Below are 22840 nucleotides of genomic sequence, written 5' to 3' on the forward strand. Positions count from 1 at the left end.
CTACAGAACTGTGTCCATTCTGAATCTGTTTGAAATTGTTCACTTAATATACAAGGAGCACGCTGCACCTCTTGGTGCTTTATGAGAGGTGGTGCCTTTTTTCAGAGGGAGACACAGGTGTGCTGATTTTCAGATTACAGAGGGGGAAATACAAGAGACAGATGTTGACTATGATAAGGAGATGATGATGTATATATTATTAATATATCACTAAGTATGTTTTGGGACAGTCTGTATGACCTCTTTATTCAGATTAAAAGCATGTGCTCTAAATAACAGTAGGCTTTTAATTTAATCAGTGTTTGTCTTTATACTGCCAGGACTCAAATGAAAATGTCATGGGCATTTAGTTTGATGGGACTTTGCAGCTACTACATCATTTTTGTTACGAACAGTAAATGACTAGATATTTGACCTTTCCATCTATATCCAGTTACACTGTAGATAGAAAAATTATAGGAGTGTAAATGTTGTCATGTGCTTTGATAATACAAATCAAATCCTATTTTGTGGATATCAACTTCATTTTATTCTTGAATGCTGTCATTTGTTGTTCACATGAAATCATAGCCCACTCCACTTTCATGAGACTAAATTTAAATGTATATGAAGAATATACTGTTTTACGTAAGTGCTGCATCTCAATTATGAGTGAAGCCAGGTATCAGAAGTTTGACATCCCAATACCAGATTGCTCGTAAACCCGGCAGAAATTCCATGCCTTGGAAATTAATTTCCTTGTCTACAAATTAAAGTCTTGACTTTTACTGAAACCAAACATAAAAATAAATTACAAATATAAGACTTCATCTTACTTCAAAACGCATATAAAAGCATGTCGTAAATGACAAAATTTTGGGATTTGTGTTTTTTATTCCAAGATCATTCAAAGTCTATCTTGATAAACAGGAAAACTGCAGTCAGCTTTGTTATACGTTCCTAAAGTTTTATCATGATATATGCATAATGCAAGCAAACCCCCTATTTTTTAGGGGCTAAATATACTGCTAGAGCTCTGATGCTCTAGTGGAAGCCATCTATGTGTGCACCTCTGTGACAATGCAGCCTGCTTCTAAAAACCTAAGTGACAGCTTCTACAGTCTTGTAATGCATCACTACCTTAGATAAATGGAGATGTCTAAAGGTAAATGCACACTTTTGAATTAAGTCAAGTCTAAATTATGTCATAGTTAATCAAAATCTGGAAACAGTTCAGTTACCTTACCACAAGATCAAATGCCACATGATCTGTTCTTTGATAGCTGCTCTCACACCAGATATTTCTCCAGGGTGTTTTTATAGATCTTGAACCATAGTCTCATGTGACTATTCAGGATGTGGCAGGGTTTCTCAAATGGCATTGGGAGCCTGTCTTGATAATGAAGAGAGTGGTTCATCTACTTGACTGCGGGAGAAGGGATCCCTAGAAATGCTTCCAAAGCCAATTGCAAGAAATGGGTAACATAAATGACAAAACTACACAGGGACCTACGTTCTGGACAAAATTTCAGGAGGTATAATCTATATCTTTTACTTTTTTTCACTGCTTCTAACAGAAAACAACACACCAGTGATTTAATAATTCGTTTTCCCACCCAAATTATAGAAAACATTATTATTCTTGAAAGAATTGACTTCATACCAAATGGGGTTTTTGCACAATGAAATTTTTCTTCTTCACCATAAAATTTCTTAAAAAAAAAAAAAAGGATGCTAATACAAATCACTTTTACTGTAAATCTGCTTTCATCTGTGTGGCTTTCGTTTGAAACCCCAATGCAGATAAAGAAATCTTTCAATCATGATGCACTGTGTGAAATTTCAATAAGAAAAATAAGTCAACGGGAATTTAAAATTGGACCATCAATCGGAAGACATTAGGTACTGAGAATGAAAACGCAGTGTTCACAGAGAGGGAGAATGGGACACATCACTTTCCTGAGCTAAGAGTTCTCAGAGCTAAAAACAGAGAGGAGGTTTTTCATGGCCTTTCTGCAGATAAAGATTTTTCCTATATATGTAAAACATGCAATTTTAACACTGAGTCCATTTTTCCAAAACAGGGTCTTCTGAAATATTTCTGGGTTTCCCTTTATCTTGAGATAATGTACAAAGTCACTGTGGGTAAAGGGCCTGCCAAGACACTGTGTATGCCAGAAGTGTAGGAAAAGAGACTAAATCATGAAATGTCTGAATATATTTAATAAAGTTTTCAAGAGACCAGAGAATATACTAGAAGTAATTGAAGTCCTTAAACAGTCTTATAATTAAGTTCATGCAGGCTTTAATTATACAATCCTTCTGTGAGCATTTTCAGGCTAACTGCTACGGTAGGAGGTGGATTTGGGGTTTGGGTTAGTTTTTTTGGTTTTGTTTTTGTTGGGTTTTTTCCTTTTTTTACTGTAATAACATGAAAGAAAAATCTGTTTAATAAAATAAAAAAGCATGAGTTTATGAATTTCAATTTATTTCTACCAGACAAAATTGTTTTGTGTTATTTATTCTGAGAAAGTAGTCTTCCTAATTACTCAGATGTATAGACTTACGGTAAGTTTGAAGAGCACAGACTTCTCTAAATCTGCTTGTATGGATTTCTCTCTTCAAATTAAATTTGTTCTTGTATAATATAGGGAAAAATTCTGAGGTCTTGTCAAAATAAAATAGAACAGATGCAAGTTAGATCTCCTGAAAATCATGAAAATACTCTCTAAAAACACAAATACCATATATCTGTATCAGCAGTTTGAACTGAAGCTAGTCCTTTTAGAAGTCCTCATTATAGCAAGGTCTTTAATTTTATTACTGTTTACAAAGTTTAGTTTTTTGTTTACTGAGGGAAATCTCGTTTCTTTCCTCACATGCTTTTGAGTTGTGATAAAAATGAGTGTAAGTATGTGTCTGTGTTGGTTTAAGACAATTTAAAGAGGTGGACACTCTGAAAGGAGCTACCTCTCCTTAGTTTTAGCCAATCCCTTTTCACCAATTAGTAATGACTACAAGCAGACATAAGTGAAAAAATACTAGTTTCCTAACATGCAAAACAGCAACAGGCAAATAAAAAGCAGGAAATAATTGCTAGATACAAAATGGCTAAATCCCACGAAGTCCATGAGAACAAAGAGACACACAAAATGGCAGAAACACCTGTTCCAAAAAGGCAGCCCCCACCTCTGACTGTGTGTGTGGACAAAGAGGGGAAGTGGCATCAGAATAAGAGATAGGTCAGACTTAGCAGAGTGATGTCTGGCTTATGCATCCTGTACCCATGTAAATGCAGAGTGTATACCTACCTTTATAATGAAGTGAAGAGCACAGCAGAGTAGCTACTTCATTTTCTGCCACTCAAACCATTCCCTTTCCCTCTTCTCTGGTATCATCCTGGCTGACCCTGTATCCTCCATCTATCCACAGCTAAGCTTTCTAGAGCTATACTAAGGTTTTTCCAATTGATGGCTTCATAAATTTCTCTCCCTTTTGGTTAACTTTCTTCAGACAGATCTTGACTTACAGCAATATGAGTTTTCCAGCTGAAGAACTTGGAGTTGAAAGTGCATTCTGTGTTTTCCAGGATGAAATAAATATTAGAGAAATAAAAGTAGAGGTCTCAAATGTGCTAGTTTTTAGTTCAGGAGTGTAGAAAGATTTGATGAACAGAGACTGTATCATCTGAAGTATTTGTCTCTTGCAAGGTTTTGGTGCAGTGGGATGTTTTGCTGTGCTTGTCACTAGGTTTACTTCTGCCATACAATTAATTATGGAGCAGGGAACTTCAATGTAGAACTGACTGAACTTGTTCAACAACTGGAAGCAATACAGTTGTGCTGGTCTAGAACTGAATCCAAACTCATCAAAAGTCCTTCTAGACAGCAAAGTTAATTAGGACCATGCTAATGAAATTAGAGTGCTTTGGGGACTTCAGGTGTTCCAATTTTTTTTTTTTTTTTAGCTGGTGCTGCAGCAGCTTCGTTTAATCTGTCTCCTTTAAGGGTGTTTTGTATGCTTCTATATCGTGTATTTAAAAATACAGATATGCTAAAGGAAATGGGATGAATTGACTGCTCACAAATATGTTTGTCATAGATTAGAATATCAATGCATGATGAAATACTGCTTTAAGAAAAATAAACAGGGTTTTTCTGTTCATTAATTAAGAGATGAAATGTTTCTGGCTGATTTATGCAGCTCTGGAATAACACCCAGAAGTGTAAATGTGTATGTGCACCACTTGTGGATGAATTTATGTAACTGAACAGAGATATCTAAAGTATAGATGTCTGCATCTGAGTTAATCATGCTTACTTCCTCTTATAATCTGTGGAGAACAACAGAACTTCTCCAGTGTGATTCACTGCATCCTAAAATAGTCTTCTAAATCTGACTATAGGATTACATTGCCTGGTTCTCCCCATAAACCATACGAGAATCCTACAGTGACTAGCACAGATATAAATTACATTGCACATATCTTGGGTTAGAAATCCCATCCTAAATCACCAAAATAGATTGTCTCTTAGCACGTATTATAAGGATCTGAGTTTCCCTGGAAATAAAGGGATAATGAATAATCAGTGTAGGCCTCAAAATATCTAATTAACTCTATAATGATAACATGCCTCCTGTGTGTTTGCCAAAGTGCTTATAAAAATGATAAATGCTTTTAACATTTTCTTAAAATGTATGTTAGGTTTTCTTCAAATTGTATTAAGAAGTTTTCAAAGCAAAATATCTTTACCAAATTGTGTCAATGTGATATTACTTTAAAACAATTCAGGTGGGTCAGCTTGAGTGAATCTGATGCCTGCAATCATAATATTATATTAAAAAGCAATAAAAGGTAGGAAAACTAGAGGAATTGTTATTAAAATGTGGTAAAGGACTGTGTGATTTTTTCTATTCACTTGCTACCTGGACTAAAGGATGACTTCTCTGTTAACAAAGATTTCTGGCTATACTAAGGTAACCTAGGACTAGGCCATTTCCTTTTTTTTTCCATGTTCTCACACATACCTTCCCAGGGTTGAAGTACTTGATTCAGGGATGGGATCATCTTTATGAAGAGCAGCATGCTTTTATCAGAGGAGACTGAGGAAGACTCTTTCCAGATCACCTAACAGTGTTTATGAGTATATTGATAATTTATTTCCAGTATGCAGGATTATCTGATTTGGATGTGTTATTCCACATTTATGGGAGGTATTGAGGTAAAGAATTTAAGTTTAAGGCAGGGATGTCTAAAAGCCTTTCCCTACTTGAACCCTTATTTTAGAATAAATTAATTTCATTTCAGATCAGTCTATTTGTCTGCAAAGAGTATGAGAAGAGTTTAGGTCGCTAGTTTTAAGTGGGTAGCATACATGTCCCTATTCACTGGAAATAGCATGCCCAAGGCATAATTTAGGTGTCTTAAGGCTATTCAAATGAGTAGGAGTCAGCTCCACACTAATTTTCATATGTTATTATCACTTTTGTTTCCAAACCCAAGTTAGGCAACCTTGAAAATTATGCCAAGAGAAAAATGATCAGACTTAGAGAATTTAGGGTTATAAAATATCCAGAATGGGGCATGGACTACCCCTTAAGGCAATTGTTTATATTAGAGAGTTTCTTGTGCTTCTCCATCATAGGATGGAGACTTTCTTTTCTTTTTCCTTTGCTGTGCTCTTTCCAAGTTTATCTACCTACATCTCACTGTGCGCTGCTTTGCTTTTCTTTTGCTGAGTGTAGTTAACATAATTTCCTGGGATCCTTTTCTAAAAAGGAAAACACTGCTCTTCTATATGCAGCAGAGATTTTGTGCTTGAATTCAAATATCTCAATATCTTATATCACTGTCTGTCATAAGGTTTGGGGGGGGGTTGGGGGTTTTTTGTTTGTTGGTTTGGGTTTTTTGGTGGGTTTTTTTGGTTTTTTGTGGGGTTTTTTTGGTTTTTTTTGGTTTTTGTTTTTGTTTTCATAAAGCATAAATGGCCATTTCAGACATAGCTTGTCATGCTGGAGAAATTAACACTGATAATACAAACAGTCTGTCTTTCTGGTGAATGTAAATCTCAGGAGGTTGAACTAAAACTATGATATGTTATCAAAACCATTGCATAAAAGAGAACGATGACAATGATAAAAGAAGCCTTGGGAATAAATGATAGTTAAAACAATTTTAATCTCTGATGCTAAGTATTCTCTCCACACCCCCATTTAACATTCTTTCTCATAAATCCTATACACCAGCTTGATGCAATGAGGTAAGAGCGTTTTTAAAAGGAAAAAAGTCTTTGGCTGTAAGTGATAATGTAATAAACAATGACAGAGATTGTGTCTTGTCCAGTCTTAAGATCTAAGATTTATATTGCTTAGTGCCCAAGCAGGGGGCATGTCAGCTGAATGAATCTTCAGCAGAAATCAATAGCTGCTTTGTATACAGAGGTAACTATAAAAAGGATTACAAATAAATAGAGTACTAGAAATTATATGGTTTCTGTTTGAATTTCTTGTAGTCAGAGCTGACAGTGGTGCTAAAATTTCCTATTACAATCAGCGTTTTCAGTAAGTTGAGTAGTTATGAGACAGATAAGGCAGATATTAGACTTTAAAAAGTTTTATCAAGCTTTGTTTATAGCCCTTTCCATGCCTTGCATTCTTGAGTTTGAAGTATTACTCTCCTTATGAGAAGGATGACGGTTTTCTTCTTATTTCAATAGCAGCAAAATTCAATAAGTGGGAAAATACCTTATTATAGATAATAATCAAAATACATGGACTGTTTCCTATGCACTTTCCTATTGAAATGCTTAAAAAAAACACAAACACTTGATTTCGAAAGAAAAAAAAAATGTAAATATGTTGTTTTGAAGAAATTTATAGTGTCAGAATATTTTGCTGGATTATTTCCTGAAAACTTGTAATATAATTTACACACAACCAAATTTTCGCTTTTTTTACTGAAACCACTTAATACACTTTGCCCCTCTCTTGCACTCTCTTTTGAATGCTTATCTTTAGTAAATAGATTCTATATACTTATTTAGTTTTGCCTCCATTTATCAGGCTCTATCCTTGCAGCTTGAAAGGATGACTTTGCCAGTGCTGTTGTGCATTCCTCCTGCTACTCACACCTTTGGAAACCTTCTCTAAGAGAGTTTTCATTATTTATTGTAGCTGATATTTCACTGCATAATGTTGTGTAGCTGATATTTCACTGCATAATGTTGCAGTAATAAAAATGCATAAACAGGAAGATCTCTTTGCCTGGTAGTATATGGAAATATTGAAAGTAAGGCTTGCCTTTTGTCTTAAAATAAAACACCTCACTGCTTCACCAAAGCTCCTGTAATTGTCATATGTGGTAACATTTGAAGGATGAGAAGACATTTCATCTAGATATGCTATCAAAGGGACTTTGCTGATACTGTAAGTGAAAAAGGGAAAAATACAGTGAACTATTAAGAATGCTAAATGTCTCTGAGAAATCAGCTTATTCATCTAATGATAGTTGTGGTTAACTTTGGAAAGAGAAATTAACAAATACCAAATAATTCTGTAAACTGACAGGGCCCAGAAAGAAATGCTTTCTTGTGGATAGATCTCTTTCTTTTAATAGGTAGGGGGAAACAGCTCATTCTGTGGTGTAGAGATGCCTTTTCTGACCAGAGTGGTCAGAATGTTGTTTTCCTCTCATTAACTCTTGCCAGTCTTCAGGTATACTGTCTGCACAAGGAATGGAATTTCAGTAACATGTTTTCCAAATTTCATTTGTTCTTCTGTTGCTGTTGTGATGTCCTACCTGGTTCTGGTGATCATGGTAAATACTGCCTTTTTTTTAGGAGATGAAGGAAAAATTCTACAAACAGATTATCTTTTTATACCAGCCACAGGCAAGCCAGACTAAAATATGAAGTTTTTTATGGAGCACTAAATTGAAACTGTCTTCACTAAAATACAATCAAATGACAGTGCACAGGCATGCTTTATTTTAGTTCATTTCCAGTCTGTCAGAAAAAATTGGGGATATTAGTCCTCCTCTCTTTTTGATTATTCCATTATCAAAAGAATGGGGAGTGCCAGAAACATACATGTTGATTTAGTGTTGCGCTGATGAAACCATTCTGTTTGTGTGATGTGTCATTTTTCATTGCTTTCTTATCAAGGTGTTTCAGCTGCACCCATCCCAGGACTTGTAATTGCTTCAGTTGCTTGTGGCAAAGTTATGTCAATGTCAATTGCAAAATAACTCTTGGCTGCTCCATGTTGGGTCTGTTAAAAGAGAAAGACAGTGCAAGATGGAGTTTTACATGCTGGTGGTGTCATTCTGGATTGCAAAAGAAGGCTTTCTACCAAAGAACATGACTGCTAGTAAACATATTAAATGTAAAGTGTTGAACATGAAACTCTGGTAGAATGTTTATTGGAGTGAAAAAAATACCTTTATGTTAGAAAGAGCTTTAAGTCATGTGGGAGTCAGATGACACATCCATAGAATGTCAAGTGGAGATCTGAAGACAAACTTTGTTACCCATGTGTCTTGGTTTAGGAAGACAGGTATCTGCTAGGTAAAATTACAATCAGAGGCGCTTTGGCAAAGATTTGGGAAATAGGAATAGCAGTTCTTTACTAGTATGTAATACAAAGCAAACAAACACAAAAAAAAAAAAAACTTCCCCCCCTACCAAACAACTACAGCATTAATGACAAACGACAACAGTACCAAGAACCTTGAGGGCTTTGTTTCATAAAACCCAGGGCAGTTTGGTTTCGGTGTCCCTGCAGGATCTTCAGAGCACCAAGCTGGAACAGTGGAAAAGTCCCGGGCTGGTAGCTGGGATGGCAGGGTGTCCCGGCAGGCAGGGGCAGGATGTCCCGGCAGGGCAGGGAGTGCAGGGTCACGCTGCAGCAAGAGGAGCAGCGCCGAAGAAAGCCGAAGGAGAGGCAGGGCCTGGACCAGCTCCCCACGGGTGGCTGGGAAAACTCCGGATTCAGGCCGAACCGGTGATAGTAGATTTCCCAGGACTGGATCCCTTTGGCCACAGTGAAACTTCTCCAGCCAGCAACAGCCGTTCTCCACTCCGCGTGCTTTTCGGCAGCTGAGCTCCTCCAGGAGCGGCAGACACGCATCTCCCCGAACGCCGGAAGCAGAAAAGCCCGCCGCTGCCTCAAGCTTTGTCTTTTACCTGCGTTATCTCCCCCTTCCACCTTTTGTCCACCTCTTTGTTTCAGTTAAGTACTCTCAAGTATCCAACACTTGATCTCCTTGGTAACTTGTGGGGAAAAAATTCTTTAGAGAAAGAAGGAACAAACCTAACCCCCAACACCATGCTAGGTAAAACTCCTGAATTTCAGCAAAAGATATGTCCCAGTTAAAATTCAGTGGACCCACAATGGTCCCCCAAAGGCAGAAATGACTCTCATTTGAGTCCTGTCCCCAGCCATTCCTGCATTTCTTTGAGATAAGGTGGCAGTGCCATAGGATAGGGCTGTGCATCAGTGGTAATTAGCAGTTACTGGAATGTGGAAGCATGTTCCTCCTGCTGTGTGGACAGCTGCTGAAACAGATTTAGGAAGACACCACAATTTTTCCTGAAGCCCATTAGGTACAGATTTCAGATTCTTGTATGAGCCATACATTATTTTAAAATCATATATCAAAATTAAAATGAAGAAAGTCTGAAAATGAAATATATCCTCTGTCAGGCAAATTAATACAATATAGTATTTCTCTCTTAAAATACTCATGTTAAGTATTTAACATACAAAAACACAAGTTCGTATGTGTACTTGTAATATATAAGAAAGAGAGAAGCCCAACTAACTGGTTTGCTGCATGACAAGTTTAGAACTAACAAGTTGTCCATAAATTCTCAACTTACATTTTTCAGTGACTTTATGTCAGAAAACTAACTGGAACATGTTACCAAAAATAACCATTTCTGTACCACTCTGACTTTTTCATACCTATGACATTCACAAATTGCTACAGCTCAGGTAAGACTAAGCTCAACATGATTATGTTCAGGAGCCAAGAAGCTCTGACATGCTAAGAACTGGGTTCCCAAGCTGTTGTGAAAACATGCCGCAGAGGCAGATATGGGAAATCTGTGGAAAGGCAGAGGAAAAAAAGGGTCAGTGACAATGTAAAATGGGTTTTCAATGTCTGCCTTTGATTTGAAGGTGTGCTTTGGAACTATATTGGATGCTCTGAAGTCAGAAAGAGAAACAGATTTATTGACCTCACCACTACTGGTGTGACCATCCAGCACCAGTCAGTGACCTTTGCTGGTAACTGTTCAGATTTTCTCTACATTCTGGGTTTGGCGTAGCTTAGGACTGAAAGCTGTTCAGTTTTTCATTCAGAGAACCTGAAGACCATGAAAGATTAATCACTGAGTTGCCAGGCTGACCACAAAATAAAAATCATAAACAGACAATACCACAGGATTTCTAGGTGTCTCTGCACCCTTGTTTGAGCAGGAGTGAGATCCTGTGTGATAGAACCTATGGGGCCTGCTGAATACCACTCTTCCTTGTTTTCTTCACATCCAGTGGGAGACATTACATTTACAAAGTAGCCCTTGTGTGCTTACACTTACTGTGAAATTTGAGGCTGATTAAAAATTATACTCCCAAGCCATCCAGGGGCTCTGTCACTATGACAGTATTGCCTTCTGTGTTTGTAATTAGCCACCCACTGCTGCTGCTGCACAGAGTAGGACAAATGATCGGATTTCAATTTTCTGGTGACACCAGAAACATATTCTTCTTAATTTGTCCAAAACAGTTTAGCATCTTCCAGGATCCACTAGTTTTTATGCAACCCACCCAGAGACCCATTTGAGTTTTTGCTGTTGTTTTAAATTCTTATTGCATATATGTGGAGCATACGTAATCCCCTAAAGTAAAATCAGTAGGGTCACTGAAGGTACTTATGTAAAGACATAGGCTGTGTTCGAGACTCCTGAGTAAGGATCCATGTTTGTGCCCTTTTGAAACAGAAAGGAACTGTTCCAGCTTCTCCACCCTGGAACTACATTCAGGATCCAATTGCTGTAATAAATAGTGCCGTTTCCTACTTAGATGGTTTATATTTCCCCAAATTAACATGAAAAAGGCCAATAGTTTCTGTTGCCAACTTGGCAGAAAGTTAATTTAAACTTTAATTACAGGAAGACATTTTAAAATTCCTTTAAAACATTTTTTTAAAATTGTTCTGAATTACAGGCTTGTCATATTCATTCAGACATGGGGTTTTAGAAAGGATATTCTTCAGGTTTTAACTGAACAGACAGTAAGTATTTCAGTCTGTCTTCTTTGGCAGGATTTCATTTTGGATTGTTCATTTAGCATTTCTTCTTAAGTCTTCTAAAGTCCCTCATTTCTGATCCATGAGATACCTACAGAAACAAAGCAAGCTGTGTCAGTTGGATCAATGCAATACAATAGTTATTTTTTTTGTGTTGTTTTCAAAATTTTCTTAAATATCTCTTAAGTCCCAGAGTTCTATGAAACTGTAGTTTTCAAATTTTAGAGCACTTAACTTTCCCATACATTGATAGTCTATGTGTGCTTCAATGACTTCAAGAATAATTTTGTGTGCTCCATTTTCTTTTGATTGCTTTTGATACCTTTTTATTCACTAAAATCCAGTTAATAGTATTGATTTTTTTTTTGAGTCAATAGTTTTAGAAGGACACATTTTCAGTTCTTTGCTTGAATAAACATTTTTTTTTCCTGGTGATTTTTAAATTCCATCTTTACTTTGATGTGCAGAAATTTGTACATGCTCCAAGAAGTCTATAAAATATTGGAGACCAAGAGAAAATGAGATGTAAATATCTCTCTCTAATCTGCATCTGCTTTTAAGCTAAAGAAGCTGTCAGGAAAGTTAATCATATATTTTGTTTCTTAGACACATTTCATTCCGCATTATTAATAGTTTACATACAAGCAGTGAGAACACTTCAAAATTTCACAAATGTTGAAAATATTTCATTTTAGTTGCCTGTCTCTTACTTAATATGAACTTCTCAGCTCTTCAGAGAGGTTTATAGGTGTTTCTACAGCAGAGGACTGAATTTCTCCTTCCTTTTAATGGTTACCCCACAGGTCCAGTTTGCCATTATCCTGCTTTTGAGAGGGAAGCATTTAAAAAGGTGTAAAATACTGACAGGTGAAGGCATTGATGTGCTTATGATAACCATAACTGAATGAATAAAACTTTACTATAAATTAAATATTGACTCTCATGCTTAAGATTAATAAATATAAAATATTGTTATAATTTCATTCATAATACCCTATTTTTAAAAGAGGAGTAGCAAGTTTTTAGATATTGTGTAAATTGCATAGGAGAAGATCATGTAATTGTTCCAAACAGCAAGAAAATTATAGACAAATTCATATTTTATTGCATATTCTAATGAAGTCTTGAGGATTACTTTATAGGATTTTAATTATGATTGGAGTTACACATTTTAGCCTTCCTTCAAGACCAGGCAGGAGGGATGTGCGACAAGAGGAATCAATTATGCCAGTGCTATGGATTTATGCTGCTGTCACAGAAGCTGCATCTACACTGTCAGTTTGAATCATTCAATTTTTCAATCCAGAAACCTGTTCTTCCTGGCTGTTCACACTTCATGCATGCAGAATCACTCTTTTGGACTGGACCAACTGTGTCTGATGCAGATAAGCATCAGCAAGGTCTCTCTGCAGGCTGGTCCAAGGATGGCTCCAGCAGGCCAGGGGAGTTGCCATGTTTTTTGGTATATAGCAGTCACTTTCAGCTTCCAGACATCAAATCAAAAACTTGGCTGGTACCAAGGAAGCCATTTAGCATGTCTATTCCATATAGAAATATTAATATTTAAAGAATTGTAAAAATACTGCTACAATGCCTCATACCCTAAAATTAAATTGACCTCAGATAAGTCCTTTATGACAGTTGGTGTCACACAGCAAGAGAAATGCTATTCTTGGTGTGCTGAGTACCTTGAAAAGGCTTGTGAAATACCTATTACAGCCAAATTATATATAGCCTGAAGATGCAAGCAGACTAATTCAGAAGGAGCAGGATGGGCTTGAATCATTCAGGACTCATTTGGTTAGGGGAAGGGACCCTCCCTGGAGCATATTATAGAAATCACATGACCCAAATGGGCACATACATCCATATATATGTATATGCTCACAGACAGAAAGACAAAGCTTGGTTTTAAAAATCTTGAAATGTAGCAGGCATGAAGAACTGGTTCTTTTTTATGCAGTAAGACTGAAATGTCAGTTTCATACACATCTAAAAAATTTGTAATAATGTAAATGTGGCTTACATTTTTAGAGGAATTTTACATGTTTTCCCTTCCACCTGTGATTTTGCTGTTAGTAATGTTCATTTGCTTATCAAAAGTAACAATGAAAGTTTCACCAGATTCATTAACTTATGATGATACACTCATTTTATCCATGGAAGCTGGACCAGAATCAACCCTTAGACATCTAGACAGAAAATCGTCTCTCTGGAAGTAAGAACATTGGTCTCATCACTGGATCAAGAATGACAGGTTTTTTGCAAAAGCTTCAAAATTCGTGTAAAAATATATGCTTCTTTTTAACTACATAGGGCTAACATTAGCCAGTAAATCTTAGCAGGCTATTAATATTGCTTCTTAAACACAGTGCTGAGCACCAGCACTATATATCACCACTGATTACCATAAAACTGCTTTAAAATTCTGTACTAACAATTTAGAAGCTTTGTGTAGAAAAGATTTTGATTAGAAGGCAAACAAGGAGGGGCAGGCTGCATAGACCTTCTTTTGAACATATTTAGGGTGGTGGCTGCTTGTTCTGATTGGTGAGTGATATAATTTTCAGGTGTCACTCTTTTGCTTCATAATTTTATGTTATTGCATATGTACTTATGCATAGCTTAATGCTTTGACTTATTTATCTTCAAATTCCATTAGACAAAGCATGAGTTCACAAAAAAACTGCCTGACCTAAATATAACACAGTATATTCTCTTTTTTTTCCTATTTTACATTATGTAGATTTTCTCTATGGTAAAAAATACTTATTTCATAAAATATTATATATGAAAGTTGTAATTTTTTTCTGGTAACAAATTAGTGAACCTTAATTAAGCACTATTCAAATAGTTGAAATGTTAATGGAGAGTGAAATTATGAAAAAGATAAGCATTATACTGCAGAATGCTACTTGTTGTGCTGGAGAAAAGCAAAACCAAATATTTTCACATTGCTTGTTTATAAACATTTAATAGATTAAAGTGGTGGATGAGGAGAGTAATCAATTTTCACTTTGATGGCATAACCCATTTTCACTTTGAAAGAGACTCCAGTGAGATCCTTCATAAGTGGCTGTTAGAAGTAGGATGTCAAGCATAAGATTCAGAAATAACCTCAGTGATGTCTGACTAGTAATTTAGAAGAAAGATTTCCATACTTGAAGGTGATACGGAATTATTCAGGCTATGTAAGGAAAAAAAAAAAAAAAAAGTAGAACCTCAAAGAAGCTAGAAAGATTAAGAAAATGGGATCATGGTTTCAGATAAGTTCACTGAGAAATGCTAGAGAATCTACTTAAAGAATATGTGAGGTGTTTAACTGGCTCAAACTTAATTGCTTAGATTCAGGAAAAAGAGGAGACCAAAAGACCTAATAACTTCTCTTGAAGAAATCAGAGAAAATAATGGAATGGCAAGAGCTGATAAAGCTATTAAAATTAAATTTTTTTTTTAAAGAGCTATTACCTTGAAACATACAAATGAAAGGATTAAAACTCTGCAAAGGGAAGGGAAGAAGTGATAAAGACAGGTAGAATACAGGAATACAGAAATTTTCAGAATCTGTGAATAAGACACAATGATCTGTCCTATACTTTAGAAGTTGCAGACTTAAAAAATAGTAACATTTGGTTGAAGCAAAAAAAATACAGATTCTCTCAACCTAGAAACTATATAGGTACATTTTCTTTCAGGTTTTCCCAGGGCAATTTAATTTAGAACTGCAAAAAATGTGTGTATTTGCTTGCAGAAATCTTCACATCTGCAGTGGTTTACCCAAATTATTCTTCACTCTGCCTCTTTTGTTTACCAGCCTGGGAGCTGTAGCAGTGTCTTGTGGTGTTCATCATCACGCAAGTAGAAAGAACAGCACACTTTTTTTACACGCCACAGAATAAAGGTCATAATCTAATAGGCAGAGATATTTTTTTCCATAAATGTCCATACATATACTTATGTCAGCTTAAAACTATGGACTTTATTTGCAGATAAATGAAAAATGAAAGAGAAGTTAAATTTATTCAATAAATGGTTCATTTTAAATGAGAATGCTTTAAGAGTAGGTCACCTTTATTCACTGAAATTGTGTGTGAACTGAAAATATTTTATTTGAGTGGGAAACATAAAATTTCCTGCTTCATAGTTGCAGTTTATATGTCTGTGCATTTACATACTATTTTCTCCTTCTCTTTCTTTCTTTCCATGTCCACAAAGGAAAAATGCTTGGGCCCACCATCAGTAGATGTGGAATATTGCAATATTTTCCATCCTTATTTCAATGACTCTCTCTCAAAGAAAAGCCAAAAAACCAATTCCAAACCCTAATCGTGGTTACTGGTTCTTTGAATTGTCCTTGGATTTTTAAATCTTAAGAGAAAACCTTATGTACAAGAGCAGAGTGTATTATAAATATATAGAATAAAAGAGGTGCTTGCATAAATCTGTATATCAGTTTATACTCATTGATTTTTCTTTGTGTTTTCACAGGGGCTTTAACAATAATCAGGATAATAAATAAAAGTAGTTGAGTCCCCAGCTTTGCTTGTTGCTGCCTATTTCAATCATGCCTGAGTTGAATTGGTTTCTTATTCTGGTTTAGGAAAATTTTGCTGGTCTCTTTGTCTGGAAAAAAAGACCTTATTTTGAAAACTTTGAGTTAGGAGTTATTTTAAAATCAGGTTTATTCTGTCTATGAACCCCAAAATATTTGTAGCTATAAATACCTTCATCAGGTTGCGTTGTAAGTTATTTGCTCCTCTTTCTTTTACACATAAACATAAAAACTCCTGCTGTGATTCACTCCTTCTTCCTGTTGTCATCATTGTAAATCTCTGTGGACTATGTATGACAATGTACTCATGAAGAAATATGCTCTCCATCATTTATTATTTGTACGGAAGTGTCGATTCAGTTTTCTCTTAAACACCTTGGAGGCTGAAGGGAGGGCCTGGGATTCAGTTTGCTCTGGTAGCCTCAAGACTGTACACCTTCATCTTTGCTTTCAAAGGTGGCATTTGCCCCCTTTCCTCCTCCTTGACACACCTTGCGAAAGCACAGAGCCCCTGCCAGGGCACCCTGCAGCCACCTTGCAGCTGGGTCTCACAGGGTCTCAGCCTGGACTTGCACCACCAGGAAAAAACACATGAAGAAATCATTTTTGTGTGCAAGAGTGGACTGAAAGGTTATAGACCAGCTGTAGATACATTGGAAATTTTTACTAAAAAGGAGCTTTTTGTGTGCCTTCTTTGTTATCACTAAAAGTACAACTCCGGGAGCAGAGTTCTTTAGATATTCCATGTAACAATCTTTTTATTATTATTATTATTTACTGGGTCACTCATCTGTATGCACACTACAATAAAATTAAAGTTCTTTTTATATTTGTTACACAATTATTTTTCTTTCTGCTATAGATATTGGTGGGTTTGGGAACTGTTTTACTAAAAAGGGCAAGTTTAATAAAAAAAGCCTAATTATTAAAATTTATATTAAAATGTTAATCTTATGCTGTTAATATTCTAATAGCTGAGGCTGAGGTATTTTTGTCTATGAAAATGTATTCAAAAGCATGCAGCAGTTTGCTGCCAGGCTTAAGGTGTAAGAGTTTCTGAACAGTCTGTAATGAACATGTAATCCAGGGAAATTACTCATTCTTAAGCATAGGTTCTTTAATACAGTTTTGTAACCTCCTGAATGTGGTGAGTGTACTTGAAAGGACAGAAATCATTATTTCCCAGAGACATAAATGTGTTTCTCTTGCTGAGACTTGGAAAACTTTGAATAATTGGGGATTAATGGAATAGATGGGAAAGTCATAAACTCTTCCTTTACACATGGTTTAGCTCATCAAACATGTTTCTTAACTACCTGGAATGACTTTGTGGAAAGGACACATTTTTAGGAGTTAGAAGTTTAAATTAAGATGACCATTTACCATATGAGTTTAAAACACAGTATTTATAAATATCCTGATTTAGAAAGATGTTTCCACTGAAGAAAACATATGCAGAGGTGCTTAAAGTAAAGATGACTTGAAGTTCAATTAGAAGTAACTTTAAAGAAAGTATGCCAGTAAATTCCTCTCTGGTTTAGGGAAGCTTGTACCCCTCTGCTTTACACTCAAGTACACATTAAGTTTTTTCCCAAATAGGATATGTGAACCATCACATGCTTAAACCAGGGACTGCTGTCCATGTCACACCATTTTTTATGGGCTTATACACATAAATTAACTAAATTTATTCTGGTTTTTTAGGGACTGACACCATGCAGGGAAAGGAACTAACTTTCCAAAAAGTGTAAAACTCTCACGTGAGACTTTCAACAGGAAAGCACTAAACTCAGTTCCAAACCATGTTGTGCCATCAGAGACCATTTTATGATTTAAGAAGAGTTTTCCTTGCTAAAACTTATTCCATTTCCCTTTCCTATCCTGACGCTTGCCAAATTCTTCATCTTGGATTAGGCAATCCTACAGAACAGATGCTACTACCTTATGAATTCTGGAGGGTCACTTTACTTTCATAAATTTTTATACTTCCAAATATTACTCCCAAATAGTAGCTGTCCTGAGAGCCCTGAAAAATTTTTGATATATGTGATGGGACAAGTAATCCTTGGTTAAAGTGAAGATTTTTTTTTTCTTAGATTAAATTTGAAGGTTACTAAATAAACAAATTTTTGAAAAGGCAAAGCTGTACTTTCCAAGACAGCATGTTCAGAAAGTGGCATTTTATGGAGCTGGTATCACATACACTGCCTTTGACTGTGCTCCTCAGATGGATTACCCCTTTGCTGCTGCATCAATACTGAGTGGCATTTGGGAGGCTTCTGGATCCATTTCTCCTTTGTCATTTCACATTTGAATTGAATTTAACTATGCATTGTTTTGAAAATAGCAATCAAGACTTCAAGTATGAGGATGTCATAAAAGGGGGTTGTTAACATTTAGTAGAGAGTGTTTAAGGTTTCTGAAGTGCCACTACAAATTCTTCTAGAAATTGATCTACCAGTATGGTACCAGTACTATAAAACTAATAAATAAAAACAAAATTTAAGGCATGACTGGGGACAGTTGAGCAAGTCTGGTGATGGATAGATGGCACAGACTGGCAGAGAGATGTGTATACATGTGCATAAACATATGAGCACATGAATTCTGCTAGGTGTCCCTTTGTGCATTTCACTGTAGCAGTTTGTGCATGTCTCTCAGCCCTTCTTTCTGACAGGAGCTTTTGAATAGATTAACTGCATAGAGACTACAGAAGCATCAGTATTTCCTGTTAAAATTAAAAAAAAAAAAAAAAAACAAAAAACAAGCAAACTACCAAGTTTTTAAGCTGCTCTTGTCTTGATAATTTGCACTTTATAATTTTTATTGGGATTTAAATGCAAAGGGGACTGCAAGACTGCTGTATGCCAGTCTATAATGGCAATAGAGAAGAGTACTGTTAAGAAAACAGTCAGCAATGCTTAAAACTGAAAATAAAAATAACCCCCTTTTTTATTCATTTGCATAGTTTGGATTTTGTTTTGTTTCTTCATATTTCAAAATGTACAATCAGTTGTGTTCCAACTACAAGATTCTCATTACTATTTGAACCAAAAAAAAAAAATCAAACTAAACCAAATTATTTAAAAAAAATAAACAATAAAATTTTTAAAAAAGGAGAGAAATCTATCTAATTCTGTCTGGGAGGATTTCCTTTAAAAAGGAAAAAGCTGCAATAGTCTATAATATCTTATCAGTTTCCAAATTTTTCAGGGTGTAGAACAGGAAAACATTGATACCAGCCTTAACTAGTGTGTTCAAACAACTGAGGATAGGACAGAAAAAGTATGTATAAAAAATTACAAGGTCTGATGCAAACAGTTGCCTGCATTTCTAAATATTGCAAATGCTAGTAATGGTGCACATGAGGACCTTGTGTCATTTTCAAGTAAAGGGCTTAGTTGCACTCCTCTTTATTATGTATTGCACATGTGAGACTTTCATAGAAGACATAAATTGATTTGGAGAGTCTGATTAATGTTGGGAGTTGATTTATTTGCTTTGCATATGTTTCCCTAAGTATCTTTCTCTTTTGATTTTACTCTATTTCTTCAAGCATCCCGTATCTACTTCTTGCTTAGAAAAGTTCTAACTTCTTTCTGCTTCTGTTTTTCATTGATATACCCATCAGATTTACCCAAGTATCTAGTTTTGACTAGTGACTATGTCAGTACTGTATAAAGCATGGCCTTAGGGTGGATGTGAGAACTGGGGTGCTGCTCATCCTTACCACACATTCCTGGCATGGTTTGTGCCTGTACCACCTAATCCTTTCTTTGCAAGACAGTGCCCAGAGCTGTTTGTGGAGAATGCCAGGAGGGCAGTTCCCAATGCATGGTATGAGAAGGACTGCACCAGTCCTGGCGTTGGTACACAGTTCATGAGTCCCACGGCAACACCAGTAGTGTCCCACCTGTCCCCATGCCGCCCTCTGGCACTTGGAAAACAAATCAGAAACACAGAATGGTTGGGTTAGAAGGGACACAAGAGATCATCTAATTCTAACCCACCTGATGTGGACCAGGACACCTTCCACTAGACAGTCCTCACTTTCATTCTTTGCTATAAAAATGTCACTCTAGCTGGTGGGACATCAGTGCTATATCATACAGTTTGAAATTAAAAAAACCCCACCCCTACAATTGACAGTGTAATGTAAGAGGCGCAGCAGACAGATGGCGACCAGTAGATGGGGTTATGCAGTATGACAGCTTATGCACTTGTCCTTAAGGGCAGAGGACTCTCTGTGACCTTGTTTTATTCAGCAGTGTAGGTATTGTGTCTTTGCACTCAGTGGAATTAATCCTGTTGTACTGTAAAAGCCTAATTTGGATTAGCAGAATTCTGCTGCAGGGGAGGCTATTAGCTGGGTTTAGTTGAGGTCAGTCCCACTCCAGGTGCTCCTGTTCCCTTGCTATATGTTTTTCTGTGGTTTTTGTTTTGTAGGAAAGTGGGATTCCTAAGGGCTTTTACACAGTCCTTTACAATAGCTCGTTGGATTTCTCCTGTTGGGAGAACTGTGCTGTTTCAGAAGTGTTCCTTTGGAAGGTACATTATACACTGGGAGTCCGCTGCTAACTGCTGTATTTCTGTGTTTGTGCAGAAGAGAGGTTGCCCTTGCTTGAGAATGGGAAATTAGCAAACAAATTTCCAATTGCACTGTCTCAGGTGCTGAATCTTATCTTATTGGAACAAATGTACAGATAAACCCCTGTGGTGTGGTCTCAGGTTCAACAAACAACTTAGTTATTAAGGTTAAGCAGTGCTCCTGAGAGATATGCTAATGCCCACCTCATTTTTAACAAACATAGTTTGAATAGTTTTGCAGTCTGAAGACACACTGGGTTAGAACGGCTCGCACAGGGATGATTAACAGTTGGATCTAGCACTTATAAGCACACTTTCGAAAAATTATTTTAAAAGAAGGGGTTTATGTAGCAAATATCCTTTAAGCAAAATATGCAAAAATTTTACTTACTATATATCTTTACATACCTATAATATTTTTCTTATTACACTATATTTTTCTTATTATACTTTTCTTTTGTATGTTATGTATATTTTGAAGTATTTGACTTAGTAATTAAAATATCCTCTGTTCTTTTCTGAGTACAAATAAATACTGAAAAATATACAGCTTCATTGTGAAATTTAAATTATGCATCAATTAAAAAATTGGAAGGATTTCAATACTGACTCTAGTGAAAAAAGTAAAAGATTTTCTAATATTCATGCTATTGCAGTGGTGGTATGTAAATCCAGAGCAAAACTATTGCAGCAGGTAAAAGATAAGTTTTAAAACTTTTGACATCATGCTATTGTGTGCCTTATTATAGAAAACATAACTACAGTCTAACAAATATTGATAACCTCAATTCTTAGCATTCGAGTGATAAATATTTCTTTAAAATATTCTTGGCTGAAAGGAATTAAGTGGTGAATTTCTATTGTCTAATAAAGCAATACATCCTTCTTGCCTGGAGAAATGACAGCATAAGTTGCTGAAGAGCAACCAGATCTTCAGTTGTGTAAAGACTGGATATAGATTTAACAGTAGTTTGCAAAAAAATGCATACGGAGCTTTAGAAGTTGTTATGTCTGGTTCTTTTAGGCAAGTTGGTCTTTTGCATAAAAAAGAGGTGATTTTTTAATTGTCGAAGCTGCAGAATAACGTCTATCTCCAGTCATCAAAATAAATTGTCTTCCTATCATGCACCTGTTGCCAGAAGGCAGCTAAGGAGTTGCACTAGTTTTGTTTTCAACCTCTGCAACTGCTGTATATCAAGATTATATATCAGTAATGGATATTATCACTCCAATGTACCAGAGCAACACAAATTTTGTAGGCATGACCTACCACTCCTTGATTCTTGATAGATTTGCTTTAGTGACAGAGATTTCTTTGCCTATAAAGATGTTGCTTTATTACAGTGGAGACATAATTTTAGAACAAGCAGATGATGTCAGATCACCTCTCATTGATACATTTGATATTTTCATTAATTTCTGAATTTTTTTACCATGAGCAGACTGAGTTTTCCTAAACTGTGGATCAAACTAACCAGTTTTGGACAAGTGCTTCAAAAGAAAGGCAAGAATTCTACAGCTTATTTTCCCTGCATCTTTCCTTAGCACATTCCTCACTGTGTGTATACCCTTTTTTCATGTTATCATGATCTTTTCCTGGGTGTTTTTGATTTAGTTATTTCTGTTCCATAAGAAAGGGGGAATGGCTTGTGGAAGGAGGCTTTAAACTAAAAGTACAGTTTCTTCTTCCCTGAAGAAGTATACTACTCCTTAATTTTGTAAATTATTTATCTGTGTGCTTAGCTGTGCACTGAAAAAACCATCCATTTTATTGATGCACCTTTTAGGAATGTTTAAGAGCATCTACAATATATCTGCAGAAGGTGTACACAAGTTTCAGAACAATATCTTAATATTGTATGCCTTGGGATGCTGGCAAGGACACCAGAGTGGGGAGAGCAGGTAGCTGCTTCAAGGAGGCATCCATATTTCCTCCAGGTTTATTTTATCAAAGGAAAACTCTCATGCAGACAAAGCTTAGAAGAAGCATTTGTACTAGATCAGTCAATAGCACTAATTGTAATTTAAAAGAATGAACAGATGGTCTTTATGTGACTGGAAGTAGCAGGATAAAAATTAGCTCCTGTTTGCTAAGACAGCTCAGAGTCAAGAAAACACACCTGTTTATTTTTCTGATAACAAAAATATTGTTCATACAATTTTTATTTACAATTATCTTTGCAGTTAAATTACTCTGCAGTGTTTTAGTCTCTTTTGTAATCAGACAGATAATCAGCTTTAAACTACTTAATATTATTCATATAAGTGTTTTCCCCATGGGTCCAATAACATTAATCATAACTTCAGAATAGCAAGGTGATCTTTCCAGTTTCTTTAATCCCATTTATACCATATGGCAAACACAGTCTGACTACAAAGACAGCAAATGTTGTATCTTCACAACTGAAAACCAG

At 35.9% G+C, this 22840-nt stretch overlaps 1 protein-coding gene across 2 annotated transcripts in view; it reads left to right on the top strand.

Annotated features, from left to right (window-relative positions):
• GPC6 (glypican 6) overlaps window positions 1-22840 on the top strand; it is a 726194-nt gene that overhangs the window by 298768 nt on the left and 404586 nt on the right. The window lies entirely within an intron of this gene.

Source organism: Chamaea fasciata, unplaced genomic scaffold, assembly GCF_029207755.1.
Source record: "Chamaea fasciata isolate MVZ Bird 193981 ecotype frontalis unplaced genomic scaffold, bChaFas1.0.hap1 SCAF_2, whole genome shotgun sequence".
Classification (NCBI taxonomy): Eukaryota; Metazoa; Chordata; class Aves; order Passeriformes; family Sylviidae; genus Chamaea; species Chamaea fasciata.